The sequence below is a fragment of the Elgaria multicarinata genome, chromosome 1, assembly GCF_023053635.1.
Source record: "Elgaria multicarinata webbii isolate HBS135686 ecotype San Diego chromosome 1, rElgMul1.1.pri, whole genome shotgun sequence".
Lineage (NCBI taxonomy): Eukaryota > Metazoa > Chordata > Lepidosauria > Squamata > Anguidae > Elgaria > Elgaria multicarinata.
Window position 1 is genome coordinate 184,668,848 of NC_086171.1, and position 16,649 is coordinate 184,685,496.

Below are 16,649 nucleotides of genomic sequence, written 5' to 3' on the forward strand. Positions count from 1 at the left end.
GTATGACTTTGAAATCTGTATGTCACAGAAGGTTTTTATGTAGTAAGAAGTGTGGTTTCCTTATATACATTTGTCACATGCTGTACTTCATCAACACATCCACAATGTTTATCAGTTTTTGCTTCTCTTCTGAATAATTTATTCACACGGGAGAAACGCCAGGAGCAAATTGTTAGATAAACTATGAAGAGCCTAAAATCATTGTCAGGCAACCCAAGAGGAGAAATCCCAACATATGGATTTCGATCCAAATAGTGATGTAATTCTCAAACAGTATATCTTTAGGAGCATGCAAATATATGCTTTGGTTATTGGGCGGTGTAGAAATGCAATAAATAAATAAATAAATAAATATGTGGGGTAGGATTGCCAACATTTCTATAAGGCTTTGCTCCTATGCTTTGAACAGCAGCATGATCAGCAGTGATCAACCTGTTTTGGATGGGATCTCCTTGAAGGAGCGGATCTGTAGCTTAGGGGATTCTCCTGGATCTATCTCTATCACTTGAGGCTCAAATGGCTTTGGTGGCTTGGGATTTGGCTGGTGGCCCAGCTATGGCCCTCTTTGGATAGGAATAACCTGATTTTCATAATCTATGCTCTGGTAATCTCCAATGCACTCTACGTGGGGCTGCTGGCTGGGGAATGCTGGCAATTGTAGGACTATTTTCTGTCTGAACAGGCATAGAATTGCATCCTACATAGAGATGTAAACAAAACAAAAAAAGCATGGTGTACAAAAAATGGATAGGGATAAACTGTTCTCCCTCTCATAATACAAGGACCTGGGGTCATCCAATGGTGGGAGGTTCAGCACAGGCAAAATTAAGTGCTTCTTCCTAGCTAGATTTTGGAATTTGTTTCCATAAGATGTAGTGGGCATCTTTTAAAGGGGAGTAGATACCTTCACGGAGGATAAAGTTCTCAATGGCTACTAGTCATTGAGATGCATACTGGCTCTGATACTGGAGGTATCAAATTAAACATTCTTCAGAGCTATGCATGATTAGGTTACTTACTTCAGTGTAAGTACTCACAACCTTAATTTGCATTGGGACCATGGTGCTCCATGGTGGGCGGAATTTAAACTTTCCCCGTCCCATTTGTGTCCTGCAATTCCACCATCCCATGCAGGTGGGTGTTAAAAAAAAAAGCTGTCCCAATTGGAATAATTGTGCCTCACACACTATAAGGTTTCATCCCACCTACCTGCTTCCCTCGGATTATCCCCGAAGCGCTAAGCTTTCACGGTTGTTGTTGTTTTTGCTACCGGGCAGCAGTGATCCTTTGCATACCAGGAATCCTGCTCCTGCACCCCAGCAGTGGCTCAGAAGATATGCTCAAAAAGTAGGAGCTGAAATTCTCTTTTCTATACAACTGTTAAGGATACAGGAGTCCTGTCCTCCTTTCCATATGGTCACCCTAACATTTGTGTGCATGCCTGTGCCCGTATTGACCTCTCTGATGGTCCTTTTATTCCATTTAGCTTTATGTTAAAAACCTCCTTCTACCTGATACAACCAACCCTCTTCTGCAGAGAAAATGAACCTAATTCCTATCACCTGGTGGAGCCTGAGAACAGGAGCTGAAACAGTTTGCTAATGATTTGCCAAATTTTCAGATTCCAAATATTAACCCATTGCAGCACCAACTCTTTGTACCACGGCCGTGCTGTCTTTCCTCAAGAGATCTAGCAGTAGCTCTCTGAAGTGTCACAACACCTTATATTTTTATCAACCTATTCTTTCTCTTAAGTGCACATTTGGGAAAGGGGGGGGGAGAATGAAATATGTTAATTAGGCTTTTTCAGGAGCTCATTACCACCCAGGGAAGCAGAAGAAGACCAAGACAATTTTAACAGGAGTACCGCCTGCTGACTCCTCTATTTTGAGAATTCCTTTCTGGCTCATTTCCATTTATCTCTGCTTAGCAATTCTTTGCTCAATCAACACCTTTGTGGGCTGGAGAAACACTCAAGAGTAACACCTCTCTTTTTACTAGAGTTATTTCTTCTTTATTGTCTTGTACATCTTGTGCACAGTTCTAACCTCACAGAGATTTTCACTCGAAGATAAAGTTCAGGGGGAGGGGGGAATCTTAAAATATCATAGCAGACTGGGAGTCAAGCCTTCAATAGGTATATTTTATTGTTCTTTCCACCTTGAAAAACATATTTGGGGAGTGAGCAGGAAAAGGGGTAGCAAAACAAGTGCCCCACCATCTTTTCCTCTGCCATTTTCCCACTCAGATTTACAGCCTAGCTACCAAGGCTCATCATCATCATCATCATCATCATCATCATCATCATCATCCAGCATTGATGGGGGAAGGTAATGTGCAACTCATGCAACTCTTAGCTTTCAAGGCTGTTTTCAGAATGACACATTTGCTACATGGGTGGTACGGGGATGTAGGTCAAAGCTGAAGTGTGCCAGTTGCATGTAAATCACTACATAGAACAAACACACTTAGACTTGCACCAAAACAGATGTGTGCACGATTGCCACACATAGCAATCTGTGCAGGCTTTATGGATTTAGTAATCAGTGGCTATCATTAACTGAAGTGTTGCATCAATTCTTGCTGTGCTTCAGCTTCCAATGTATGTGTGCCACTTTTCAGAACCCTGACTTAAGCTAAAGGGTCCTTCTTGGAGCAATTGAACATTTCCAAACCCATTCAGAACCTCCCAGCTTTGGCTGCTAGAGAAACCATTGCCAGCAATTGATGACCCAAAGGTTTGTAATTGGCTGATGCTTATGGAACCGTTTTAGCTGCAGCAGAGTTAATGGTGACTTGAACTGCTGGAGCAAAATATGTTTCCAATGCCTGGCAAGGAGGTCAGAGCAGTTCAGATCTCTCCTGCCAAGCAACCCACACCTACAGGAACATAACATCCATCAACAACCACAGGCACCATCTGAACAAAGGATTCCCACCCCAGGTCACTTCGCCAGTCCAAGGAGATTCGTTTTGCTTTATTACATTTACATGTCATATTTTCTTCCAAATGAAGTCAAGGTCAGCATACAGTCATGTAGCCCAGCACTGACCCAAACTGAGACCTGTTTAGCTTCACCAAGGCTGCTCCTGGGATCAACGTTGCTTCAAAGAGGCAGCCTGTAGGCCTATACTATTCTACCATTGTGTTAACTTCTATATGAGTCTTTTATAGCATGCTAGTGATTGTTCACTCACAGAAGTTTGAAGGGCCTTTACATGACAACATCAACCTCCAGAGTGTCTTCCATGGAGCTTTATTCCACTTTTTTTAAAAGGCTGGAGATAAAGCAGTAAGACAGTAAGAGAGATTAATATGAGATATCAGCAGTGTTGAAATGATGGTGTTGCACTATAATTCATCCACTAATGAAACAGAACATTGCTGAGAAAGGGAGTTTGCAATTAAATACAATTCAGATCACATGTCCACTGTGTAAAGGACCCCATCGTAATCCCAGAAAGAAACTGTAAGCAGAAAGCCCAGGTAAGGATGTGGGAATTCAGCTTTGTGTGACGAACTTCCAAGAATCTTGTTACATGTTTATTTTGTGATGGTCTGATGACTAGATTCAAATGAACAAATCTGATCTGATCTACCATCAGGGAGTGCCTAATGGTAATGTTGTAAAGCTGTGATGAGATCTCCAACTGTTTATTACAATTTATGTATTTATGTACTTATTAAAAGCTGTGTAAGGAGCCCTTACACCTAGGTATCTGAGCTTCTGTCAAAGTACAGTGACAATTTACTGAATGGAGACTTAAAACATTTCTTTTGACCATGTACTTATTTAGTTATCTCAATGTGCACCTGCATTCAGATTACTGCACATTTTAATCCTCCTTCACAGAAGCATGAATATTTGCATGCTGCAGATCCTATGCATATTACTTTTAGCCACTTGGCAAGGACATCAGCACTCCACCATGAGTTTAGATTGTTGTTATTCAGTGCATAATGAGGTGAATGAGAATTGCTGCCTGCATAGTGTAACATTTAACAGAGCAATCCTATGCCAGTCTACCCAGATGCAAGACATGTTGCATTCAATGGGGCTTACACTTAGGGAAGTGGCTACAGGATTGCAGCCTAATTCAACATGTTTGATCCCATCATATATTGCTTTGAAATGAAGTGACCTTGTGAATCTTTAAAATGTTATTTGGGAGCTGGGCTCTTCCCCAAGTACTGTAAAATAAAAATATTTTTTTAAAAAACCCTTTCTACCCTCACTCCCAAGTTGGTTATGTACATCACTCTACAAAATACTTCCCTAGTGTATAATATATAGCTTGCCATTTTTAGAGCTGTATGAAAGCAGTCTCTTGGGATTGTGCATCCTATTTGCGAGCAGGGGAATGGGGGTGGGGTGGAAATGGACCATTTCACCAAATTTCTTCAGTGGGAGGGGAAATTCTCCAAAATTTTCAAGGTGTGTGTGTGCCACTATTAGCAGGGGCAGTAGTACAGCTTCTTTCTAATTTCCTAGGGTTTTTGTTTGGGGTTATTGTTGTTTTTGCTACTGTGGCTGCTGCTGCTGCAACTACTACTACTACTACAACAACAACAACAAATAGCATCATTCCAAGTGTGTGTGTGTGTGTGTGTGTGTGTGTGTGTGTGTGTGTGTGTGTAGTGGGCTGAGGGATGGCAGCTGCAAAGTGGCCTTCTTTTTCTATAGACTTGAGAAAAATAAAAATCTTTCCCCCCCCCCCCCGAAGAAAACAGTCTTCTGAGAAATTTCAGATCAGCTCTAATCTAGGTTGTGGCTCATTCTTTAGAGATGGGACAAATGCACAGTGAAACTTTTGGTGCTTGGCAAAAGAAGAAACTTCTAAGAAATATGAAAGGCATTAATCACCATAGCCAGGAAAGGTAAATGATTCAGAGGCAGGTACTGGTGGACAGGGGATAGACATCATTGCCATGAATGGCTCGTGTTCATTTTACCAACTCAGAGCAGTACCGGAGGTCAAAAGCAGCAGGACTGATTACTAAGCAGGAGACACGGACCAGCCAGGGAGCTGTCCAGCAGGAGCTGAGTAGAAAGAGCAGAATCTTGCTAAGAAGCCTGGACCAGAAGGGAGCTGTCCAGCAGAATCCAAACAGTCAGAGTAGAGTCTGCAAAGCTAGGTGAAACACTTCCCAACAGAGCTGTTGAACCAGCACTGAGCAGCTAAGAACTGACAGTCTTACTGTGGACCTGGTGGCTTCATTTCTCCTGAACCTTCTTAGGGCTCTGATCCAGAGCACACATGGGGCTTGACTTCTCCTCCCAAGTAGGCCAGATAAAAGGGAAGCTTTGAGCTGCTAAGCAGTCCCTGTGTCACCAGATGTGGGTTTCAACATGAGCCTGTTGTCACTGGTACTCCTGAGGTCTTGGAGAGATGAAAGAGGGTCCAGAGAGAGGGTGGAGTTCCCCACAGGGTTCCTGTCTGTGTTGAGGACTGCCTCAGGATCCTGTTCCCCCTCTTGGAAAAAATGTTGTCCAGTAATATGAACTGGTGTCTACAAATGTTACTGGAGAATGCCTGAGCTGTAGCATTGCTTCAACGGAAATGCTGAGGATGTCCCTATTTGAAAAGCACAAGTACCACAAGCTACAAAGCAAGAGAACAAAATCATTCTAGCAATACCGTTTCCCATTCCTTCAGAACTGGAATATTTGCCCTGTCTGGGACTAACTCAAAGATCAAGGGGACTGATCAGGTTGTTGATGTCTATGGGATGGGAATTAATGAGGTCTGCCTCTATGCAATGTCAATGGAATGAATGGGTCCATTAATCACAGGAGGACAATTGAACCAACTTATCTCTCCAGAGGTAAAGGTGGCTGGGTCCTGTCACAGCTTTGGATAATTACACAAGTAAGAAAAAAAGTGCAACAAATGGAGCTATAAATCTCACAACCTGAGTCCCCAAAAGAATAGGGGACTGTAGAACAATTCTGGAGCAAAGGATTTAGTGTATCAGAATGTACCAGAAAAAAGGATGTCTCTGGAATTACTTCTCCATCATTAAATTAGGAATGACTTATGTAGGAGTGAGCCCTGAGGAATCCAAAATGTTCTGTTCACGTGGTATGACATAATGTTGACAATTCCTTTGAAAAGAGCCATATTTGCTCATCGCCATTGCAGGGTTCAAACTTACGTAGCAGCAAGCTGTGGTTTGTATTTCTTTCAAGTGGAGCTAGTCTAGGCCTGCAGAAATTTTGTTGAATAGCCAAATGAAAGTCCTGGGAGAGACCTACAGTTTTGGAATAGCAAGAACCAGGCATACAAGTGACCAGAGGTAGAAGTTTCTTGTGATTTAGTTTATATGGCATTGACTTCTGCATTCATTAAACTCTAGCGGGATCTACACTGCTGCTTTAAAATGGTATATAACAGTAGTGGCAACTGTTGGGGCCCAGGACACACTCATTATACAGTTTTCAAAACATGTAGTTCTGGCCTCTGTTCAATTAAGTAGACTTAAGGAAGGAGCTAACCATGACCATCTCAGAGAACTTTAAGATGGTGCAGTTACCAGGGGCTTGAAGTCAACTGATAGCCTACTGAGAAGGTTGAAGGAAGCTGGACCACATTTTCAAGCATAGTCCATCTATATTATCTATGTGTCAAGGCTAAGCTGTGGCAGCTGTCAGAGATAAGCCAGGAACCAAGCTGAGGGACAATGCCATGGGTCAAAGCCAAGAAACACAGAGAAATATGCCAAAAGCAAGATGATCTGGTGCTCAGATAAAGTTGCAGCCTAATCAGGAAGCTTTTAATAGTCCATCTTGTCCAGGTGGGTCCGATGGCACATTTGGATGGATGGACTCAGTCCAGAGCCTAAGAATACTCCACTGTCAAGAAGATGTTCCAACATACACTTCTGATGGTTCACATCATAGGGTGGTTACACACAGATGGTTCCCAGTTCTAGTCCTGGCAGCTCCTACACATTATTTTCACCTTCACCTTAATAGACATGCTAATACCTTCACTTAAAGGTATTGAATCACTATATGTTATATATTTCACTTATTATATTTATACCTGGCCTTCCTGCAGCTTAAGTAGGGTTCCCAGGCAAACTCCCATCCAGACAGTAAGCAAACCCAGGCCTGCTTAGCTTCAGAATGGAGCCTTCAGGCCATATCCTGAGATGCTAGATAAACCTTCAGGACAAGAATGTATTAGTGAATTGTTTGGCTTGCTTGCATACATGAGTCATCTTGGTAGAAGACTCTGGGATGGCACTCCAGTTTACTTGCCTGCCCTCTGTCTTGCCCGCTCTTTATTGGTCAAAGGTACTGTAATTTCTTGTCCAAGGTCTATTGAAAGCAGGCCATGGTGATTATATGAGCTAACTGACCCTTCATGCTTTATCTAAGTCCTGACCTGTGCTCTATATCCTAGGGAGACATGGCATCACATCCTCAGAATGAAGAGTAGGCCTGGGAAAATGTAGCTTTTTATTGGTGCATAAGCCAGTTGAGTTCCTTCTTACCAAACTCATTATTTTGCATTTGCAAGTGAGAAGTTTGCCTGTACAAGTTTGCCTGAGTTTGTTTGTTCGCCTCCTACCCAAGGTTCCTTTCCTTGGGGAACATTTTATCCTCATCTGTCTTGGCCACAACTGCCGATTAAATATCACTTATTGGCACCTGATTGTGTGCCGGAGGCTCAGGGAACGTTCTCAGAAATGAGCTTGATAATTAGCGTGCGTGCGTGGTTCTTTGATTCCATGGGAAGAGGAAGTCATCCCTGGTAAAACTTCATTGGAACTTATGCCATCACACCATCAACCACTGTGTGGCTTTTCAGAGAATGGTTGGTGATTCATCTGCTCGTATTTATTCTCCTGTGGTACAAAGTTAAAGGAATACTAATCCTGCAGTTAACATTCTGGCAGTTGAAACAAAGGAGTTTAAATGGCATGGTGGTCAAAATGCTTCCCCTGAAAGAAATAAAGAAACTTTTGAAAGTCAGCTTCATTGCAGCTGTGAACTTTTTGATTTTAGAACAAATCTGTGGCATTTTCAGTTTTCGGAAACTAAAATGTCCCTCCCAGCCAATGTATTTGGTTTTTAGAACACAACGGGGCTCTTCACATGCTGTTTTCAATACACGTACAAAGGGGAGTGGTATTTGCTTTCTGACGGATTGCTTAAAGCTGTTTTTAGACATATGTTATCTCTGTGTGTTGTCTGCATGTTTTTGTGAAATGGTTTTTAAACTTTGTATACTGTATTTTTAATAGTTTTTAATGTTCTTCGACTATGGGACAGTATGGAAATGTAATAAATCATCACTAAGGCTGTGCACCCACCCCGTGATCTACCTTGGGGCTGCCTCGGGGGTTGCCTGACCTGCCTCAGTGCCGAAGCCGAGGAGAGATTTGGGCCCTCCAAGGTGACTTGGACTTTTCTGGGTGCCGGCTGTGCAGCCGGCACCCAGAAAAGTCTCCCCTTCCCCACTAACCTGGTGCCTCTGCCATCCGTCATGGCAGAGTGAAGGCAGCAGGTAAGGGACCCACTGAGGGCTGGCTCTGAAGCGCCAAGGCATCCCGAAGCTTTAGAGCCAATTGGCTTCAGGTTTGGGCCACCTCAGCCTTCTCCCGAACCACCTCGGATCCGTGATTCAGAGGTCCGAATCACCCCCATCCGCTTCAGATTCGGGGTTCGGATCTGAGGCGGTGCACAACCCTAATCATCACTGCCATCATCATCCCCTCTTGTGCCCACGAGTTCTACCCTTGCTTCATACACACCTTCAGAATAACTAGTGAAAGGACCTTCATGCATACAAAATGTACATAAATAGGTTCTCTGCATATAATCTGGGACTCTGCCTATTCAAGCTCCCCTGGTGGTGTGTACAGACCCTAAGAACATACACTTTATATGGGGATAAGCTCTTTCACAGGCTATGCTGAACACACAGACAGGGTTGGGACAGCAAGTATGATCCTTCTTTCTCCCCTATGGGTCTTCCACATAACATAATATTATAGTGTCCACATTCTAGAATTCTCTACTACTACAAATTAGGCAGTTTCCAATCCTTTTGTGGTTTTGGTGCCTAATGAAAGCATACTGTTTCCAACAAGCATTCTCAGGAAGGTAATTTTGTCTTCTATATACAGTAATAGCATATAGTATTTAATTATGATCTTACACTGTATTTTTGTACATCACTTAGACATTTCTTTTAATTTAAGCAGTTAATAAATGCTGACAAATAAATAAATGTTATGAATCCTAATATGTGTGAAAAGGCAGCAGATATCTATTACAAAATAATCAGTTAAACTTTGTGTCAGGGCAACGGTAAGTGTCATTTGGTAAGAAGATATTTTTATCTGTCAAAAAATCTCCCATTTTCCAAAAAAAAAAGGGGGGGAAGGGGGAGTGATCCCATTTTGAAACTACTAGAATGAAAATATTGACTATATTTTCATCAGTCATTCATAACAAAAACTGTTCTCACCAATTTTTGTTTGTTTGTTTGAAAAGTGTGTGTGTGTGTGTGTGTGTGTGTTGAGGCAATAACCTCCTTTGGATTGTTTATTTCTTTTTGGCCACTACCCTATTTTAATTTCTATGAAAAGGATTCTCAATGGTGGATTCTGCTAGATTTTAGTCACCCTGATCCAACTCGAGGCATACCTATGAGAAGAGCAAACTTCCATATGGGTATTCTTACCTGGACTTCACGAACAATTCCCTAGTTTTATTCAACACCTGGGGCTGAATGTGTATCATTGACAAAGATATCCAATCAATGGCTATGAGGGCTCAATTTAATCTGCCTCATGAAAGAGTTGATTGGCACAATCATAGTTTTCGTGACAATGCTGTGCATGTTTATGGCTGGTTTAGGGCCAGAGTTCTTTAGAAAAAAATTGTTATATTTGAAAGTTGACATGTAGTATTGTTCTACTATTAATGATCACATCTGTGACCTGGTCCTTTGTATTGACAACCCAGAGTATGGGTTGAGTCTGAGTTGAGTATGTGTTGTCATTGAATCATGGGTTGTTGTTATATGCCAACCCTGCACTATTGTTTGATTATGGATTGTTAACCACGAACAACCCAGAATTCACAACCTTACAACAAACCATAGGTTCTCTTCCTGGGGTGCTCATGATTAACAATAGTTAAACCATAGTGCAGGTTTGCACATAATGACAACCCACAATTCAACAACAACTCACAATGGTTGTTTTTTAGTTGTAATTACCTGTGAACCAGGCCTGTATCTTCCTTTCCTTAAATTTCATCAGAAAGAAAGGCTTTAGATACTGAAAGTATCCTTCAAAGGCAAATTTCAAAAACTTTAAAATGTTTAAAATTCAAGAAGTGAATTTTTAATTCTGAGATTTGGCTGCAACGCCACTTTTGTGGAGAATAGATGTGATTGGGCAACTGGAGTGGGGGAGTACACTACAGATGTATATAGGAACACTTTTCTTTCTAAATGCTTCCTATGCCTAGGGCTGAGCCCAGGTGGAAACTGGATCGGATTCTGAGGCTACATCCTGGTGACCTTTGGCCTACAACTTGGCATTTGCCAAAGTTGCTTTTGTTGTGTGGTTTTTACCTATTGGTCACATTTGGTGCCCAGCCTTCCTGGAAGGAGTTTAGGACAATATGCTTCTGATTATTTTAGCTGAACAACAACCTTGGGAGGGAGGTTATTATTATTAGTTTATTTATTTAGTGACTTGCTGAAGGCCATCTAAGTTGCTTCAAAGCTAGGCTGGAATTTGAACCCATGTCTCTAGGACCCAAAGCTAACACATCAACCACTGCACCAAACTGAGTTAATGTTGGCAGCACAGTGCTGCTTATATTGTAATGCCATCATCATTGTTATTTTTCTTTTTTAGGAGATGACACTAAACTGCTTGAACTTTCCCCAAAGACATTATTTTTCACATTTCATTCAATTCCGAAATAGAGATTTGGAGCTCTGACAACTCCTGAAACAATAGAGGCTGTAAAAGCTGAAAAGGCATCATTTTAATAGCAATGAAACCTGGCAGTTGGATGTCAGAGGTGATGCAAAGAAAGGCACAGGTAAGTCTTAGCCTTGCATGTCTTTAAAAATAACTTCAGCTAATCTGAAATTATTTTTTCTCTGGGAAAACTGTGACATTTTTCAGTCTGACATTTGTGTAACATTCCTGGGAGTCTAGAAATAGCTACTCAAGTGCCAAGGTGTGACTGAATCTGTCCATATAGAAAGTTATTCCCCCCCCCCTCAAAATAAGAAGGACCAAAGGATATAATTCCTATTGGCAGTACTAGGAATAAGCTGTAGTGACTCAGCACGCAATTGAGTTTGCAAGAATGTGTTTATGGGCTTATTTATTGATTCAGCAGCAGCCCAGGATCACAATTTAAACCCTCTTTTAGGTTGTGAAGGTAAAACAAAACAGTCTGCTCCTCTTTTTGACCTAATAAGCCACCCTATTTACTGCAGTTCAAACAAAGGAGGACTAGGGACACTGTTACAGTGATGACTCCCACCCATCCAATAGCTATCACTGTAACAACTAATTAGGGAAATGTACAATGTTTCTTAGGGTCACCCTATGGAAAGGAGGACAGGGCTCCTGCATCTTTAACAGTGGTAGAGAAAAGGGAATTTCAGCAGGTGTCATTTGTATGCATGCAGCACCTGGTGAAATTCCCTCTTCATTGCAACATTTAAAGCTGCAGGAACCCTGCCCTCTTTTGTATCCATTCACTCTAGCTCATCGTTCTAGTATAGCCCCAGCTACACACCATGTGCTTAGAGTAATGTGTAGTTTGGTTTTTATATAATTCAGTCTGAGTCATGAGTTGCTGTGCTTGTCTTGTATATGGCCTTGGACTGCTGCTTGGACAGCACATGTGATAAGCATATTATGGAGCTGCCACCTGCCAGTTCTGAATAACTGTGAGAAGCCCACTGACTGTCGTATATCGATGTTAGTTATTTGTGATTCATCAGAAGCCCCCATGGAAGGGAGGAAAAAAACAACACCCCAAATTCATTTCCACAAAGGTGTTTTTGTGTTTTTTGGTCCAATACAAGCATTAAAAACAACAATACCTCACTGCAGACAACCAGGTGCAGAAGCATAGCATCAAGTATTATTATTATTATTATTATTATTATTATTATTATTATTATTATTATTTATTTATTTATTTATATAGCACCATCAATGTACATGGTGCTGTACAGAGTAAAACAGTAAATAGCAAGACCCTGCCGCATAGGCTTACAATCTAATAAAATCATAGTAAAACAATAAGGAGCGGAAGAGAATGCAAACAGGCACAGGGTAGGGTAAGCAGGCACAGGGTAGGGTAAAACTAACAGTATAAAGTCCGCACAACATCAAGTTTTAAAAGCTTTAAAATTAGGACCAAAATAGTGGACTATGTTTGTTGAATATCTCAAATGGGCATAATAATGCATCAGTAGTCTCAGACTTACTTGCTCCATCGATGTCATGTGAAAGTGTGTATTCATGGAAATTTGCACACTTTCGTATTATGCATACAACTTCCACTTAAAATGTGCAACTGGTAGCTTGGAAGAACTTCGATTTTGCACTGTACTCACTTCCATCCATTCCTTTTATCCTTAGACGATTGAGGTAACGCTCCAAGTGCATACAAAGGTATGTTGTGGTCCTTCACAACAAGATGAAACAGAACAGCTTGGAATCTATAGGCGTCAGCGTATGTTGTGACAATGGCCTATTTCTCTCCCGCTGTCCATATTATACACAAGAGAAGTGGTAAGTGAGGAGCATGGGGCCAGATCTTCCCAGCATTTCATTGTATGAAGGACAAGGCACAGAGCAGTTATTACAGATTGGGGCTTCTTCTCATCTCCAGTCCTGGATTGATTGATCGATTGATTAATTTGATTTGATTTGCACCCCCACTTTTCCACCAAGAAAATGATGCTCAAAATGCCTAATGATGCACCTTATGCAATCTTAATGCCATTGCTGTGAAGCAGTTGAAACATCCTATGCAGCACTATCTCCTCCTCAACCCTTCACTTTTCATGCTCATCGTGGGCATCATCTCCTAATCATTGCTCTGCACTGGTGCAGGAGCAATTAATTTGCACTGGTGTCTTTGCACAAATCTCACACAGATAGCTAAATCCTAGCTGCTGTTCCAGGCTTCCCCACTGCAGAATTAAGTTAACTACAGCCAATAGATTTCTATATGCAAATTATAAAATTAGCAATTACGAGAAGTCCAATTAACATCCACTAAGGCATTCTGAGATTAAAATTCATCAGGCTATTTGTTGAAGGAAACAAACACCGAAACATGATTTGCAAATGCAATAAGAGGTGGTAGTGCCATTATTACCACGCCTCATTTATTCAAAAATTTCCCTCCCTTATGCAACAACTGTATGCAAATGCTGCACTCTTCCATATGAAAGCATGACTACCTGAATGGTTTATATATCCTGCTGTAATTCAAATAATGTTGCTTTCAGCCCTTAACTTGGTAAAGGGCAAGAAGGGAGAATGTGGTACAGAGGAATATAAGTAGGTATTTTGCCCAAAGGCTGCACAGCTCAATGAACATACATTCATTGCTTCATTCATGCATTCATACATGGAGTCAGTATTTTCAGCTAGCCACTTGCTCATTGGTTTGTTACAAAGGTCAGACTAGCCATTTTACAATCTTGGAAAGAAAAAGAAAAAAAACAGATTGGATGGAACTATTTTTTAAAGATACATCTGTCCGAAACATGCCAAGCTATCGCTTTGCTTCACCTCTGATAACTTCCTTTGAGTTTCACCACAAAATAGAGACATTCACAGTTTGAAACCTGAGAGTTCAAATAAAATTGGCACTTGGAGTTATACTGGCATATGAAACTGTTATGTCTGGATCAGGTCATTCACATAGCTTGATAATCTTGTGAATGGATGCAGGAGAATCCCAGATCATAGGACCAGCCATGAGTTACTTGTATGAAAGACCTATTAAAAAAACAGAGGTTTAATGGATATTCCTACAGGCAGCAGCATTGCTAGGCACTTAAAGTATTTGGGGACTAAAACCTGCATATTCTAATTTATATCTAGATATGCAACTTTAGAAATCATTACTAGAGTTGATTTAAATTTCACAGGAGGCAAAGGCAGCCAATTAATTCATCATTTAAATAATCTAATACACAACAAGACATGTGCCCATGCAGGAATTAGGTGGCGTTTTGTAAAAAGCTTCAGCTGGTGCCAATAGAGCTTTTTAAACGCCTACATGCTGCACCTGGATGTGGCAGGGTTGAGGAGGGGAGGCAGCTTGACATAGATGGGGGGGGGAAGGAAAATGGGGGGTAGAGAGAGAGAAGGGTGAAAAGAAAAAGAAATTAGGGTGGCCACTTATACATCACCCCAAAAGAAGAAATTTATCCCCCCCCCAAAAAAAATAGAGGACAAAAAAGGATACATATTTGCATAACATTTGCCTGTGCAAATTTATATGTATAGATGCAAACTTAGAAATAATTGATATAATTTAAATAAAAATACAATTCTCTTACCATAGTGAACACAATTCTGACCAGGTCACCCGTGCCTGCTGTCCAAGTGCTACCTGTTGATGGGCAACTGCTAAGCCCCTAGGTGCTCCCTTCTTAGGGTTCATCATCTTTAAACCAGAGTTTGATAGGACAGCCCTTCAAATAGAGAATGCCTTGAAACAGAGGGTGGTCCTCAGGCAGCCCTTCAAATAAAGAACTGTGAAGCACGACACGTGGCCACACTAGAGAGGACTGAATGGACAGGTGGAGGGATGGTAGCGAAGGGTGAGTTGCTGTGAGTGTGAATCGATTTGTTCAGTGTATGTGAGAGAAAGGGAAAGTGAGAGGTGGCTCTGGTATTGCCTACTTTTGGTATGGCTCTGCCCACTGCTGGCATGCAGCCTCAGAAGGTTTCTTATGAGGGAACGGTGCCCTCAGCCCAAAAAAGTTTCCTCACCATTGTAATAAATAAATAAACAAACAAACATGGTCCTAGGTCTCAGGAAAATTAGGACATGGCCATATTAGATTTTGGTTGACTTAGCAGAAATTTGTGAAAAAGTGTGTCCAAGAGCAGCCAACAGGTTGGATCTTTCTCAGTTCCAAGAACAACACCCTCAGCCCCCACCCCCTTTTCTGAAGTGGTAAACTGCAGGCGACCATTTCAAGCATGGCTTGTAACATCTCCCCCCACAGGGCAGACTTCCCATGGTGTATGCGTGTGAAGTGTTTCCGAAACACCATTGTTATGCATGGTGGCGGAGTCGTGGCACTAAAAATTGCTTTGGGGAAGGGAGAATATATGACCTTGTCCTATATTTCAAAGGCTACATTTGAAAATCTAAAATGGAACACACACAAAATATTTTTTTTTAGGAGTTCAGCAGCAAAACAGATCAGAAGAAAAGCGGCAGCAAAATTAATAATGAACCTTTTAACTAGCAGAACGATGACAGAGCACCTTGGGGATAGAGCAGCATCTGCAAAGGGGCACATGAAACCATTTCCCAACAGCCCTGCTGAAGTAAATGATGTGCAAAGACATGCAAAGAGAACAAGGACATCCCTGAGACCAGAAGGTGTGTCATGTGGTCTGTGGAGAGCAGCGAATAGGTGCAGCTAGAGGAGTCTCAGCTGGTTCTATTAGTCAGAGGTGGTGTTAGGGCTGAGACATAAGCCTCTGTCATTTGGAACCTTGAACTCAGGGAGTCAGAGCCCAAATCAAAACATACCAGAGCCCAGAGGACTATTAGTACTCAGACAAAGGCCCAGCCCAAACAAGAAGCCTTATATAGCTCTTCCCGCCTTGGAAGAACCAATGGCTAGCCGAAGTGGACAGGGGCGGGCCCAATCCAGTGCCTGAGAACACTTTGCTGCCAAGGAAGATGATCCAAAGTGTAGTCTGAATATTGCCCCAGTGGCTCCTGAGAGATTATAATGGTGGGTCCACTGGAGGCTGGTGGCTCCGATTTCAGTGGGACTATGAATCCATTCTGTGTTTCAGTCCAAACCAGCCAGAATGCTGAAGGAGTCATCCAGGGTACTAAACTAATTTTGGTGCTAGGGTTCAGCACCCTGGATAGAGTTCTGACTGGTTCTGAATGGATTTGCACACACCACACTGTTATTGGAGCTACCAGTTTCCACTGGGTGGGGCTCTACAACCCTAACCCAAACTTCCCAGGGCATGGTCTCATTCAATGAGGTTGTTACTTGTAACCATAAACATGCTAGGTGATTATAATCCAGAAAGAAGCCAACCTGATTTTCCCTTTGGACTAACAAAAAGCTTCTACGGAGCTGGTTAAGGTGTTTTTGTTTCACACCCTTTTGCATGAAGTTAATTGGATTAACCATGAATGTTAACGCTGGGTGAGTGATGTTGCCTGCCTTCCCCAGCACCGCTCGGATGTACACGCAGCAGAGCAGTGTTCTGTATCGCTCCTCTCATCCGTCTTCTCCCTTTCTCGCACAATCAATGGCCATATGTCTAAACGTTCCATCTTGTTAAGAAAACAAACGCAAAGCAAAAATACAAACAACATCTTGTGGGTGGGAGAGTTGGGTCCCTCCTGTGAATTTGAATA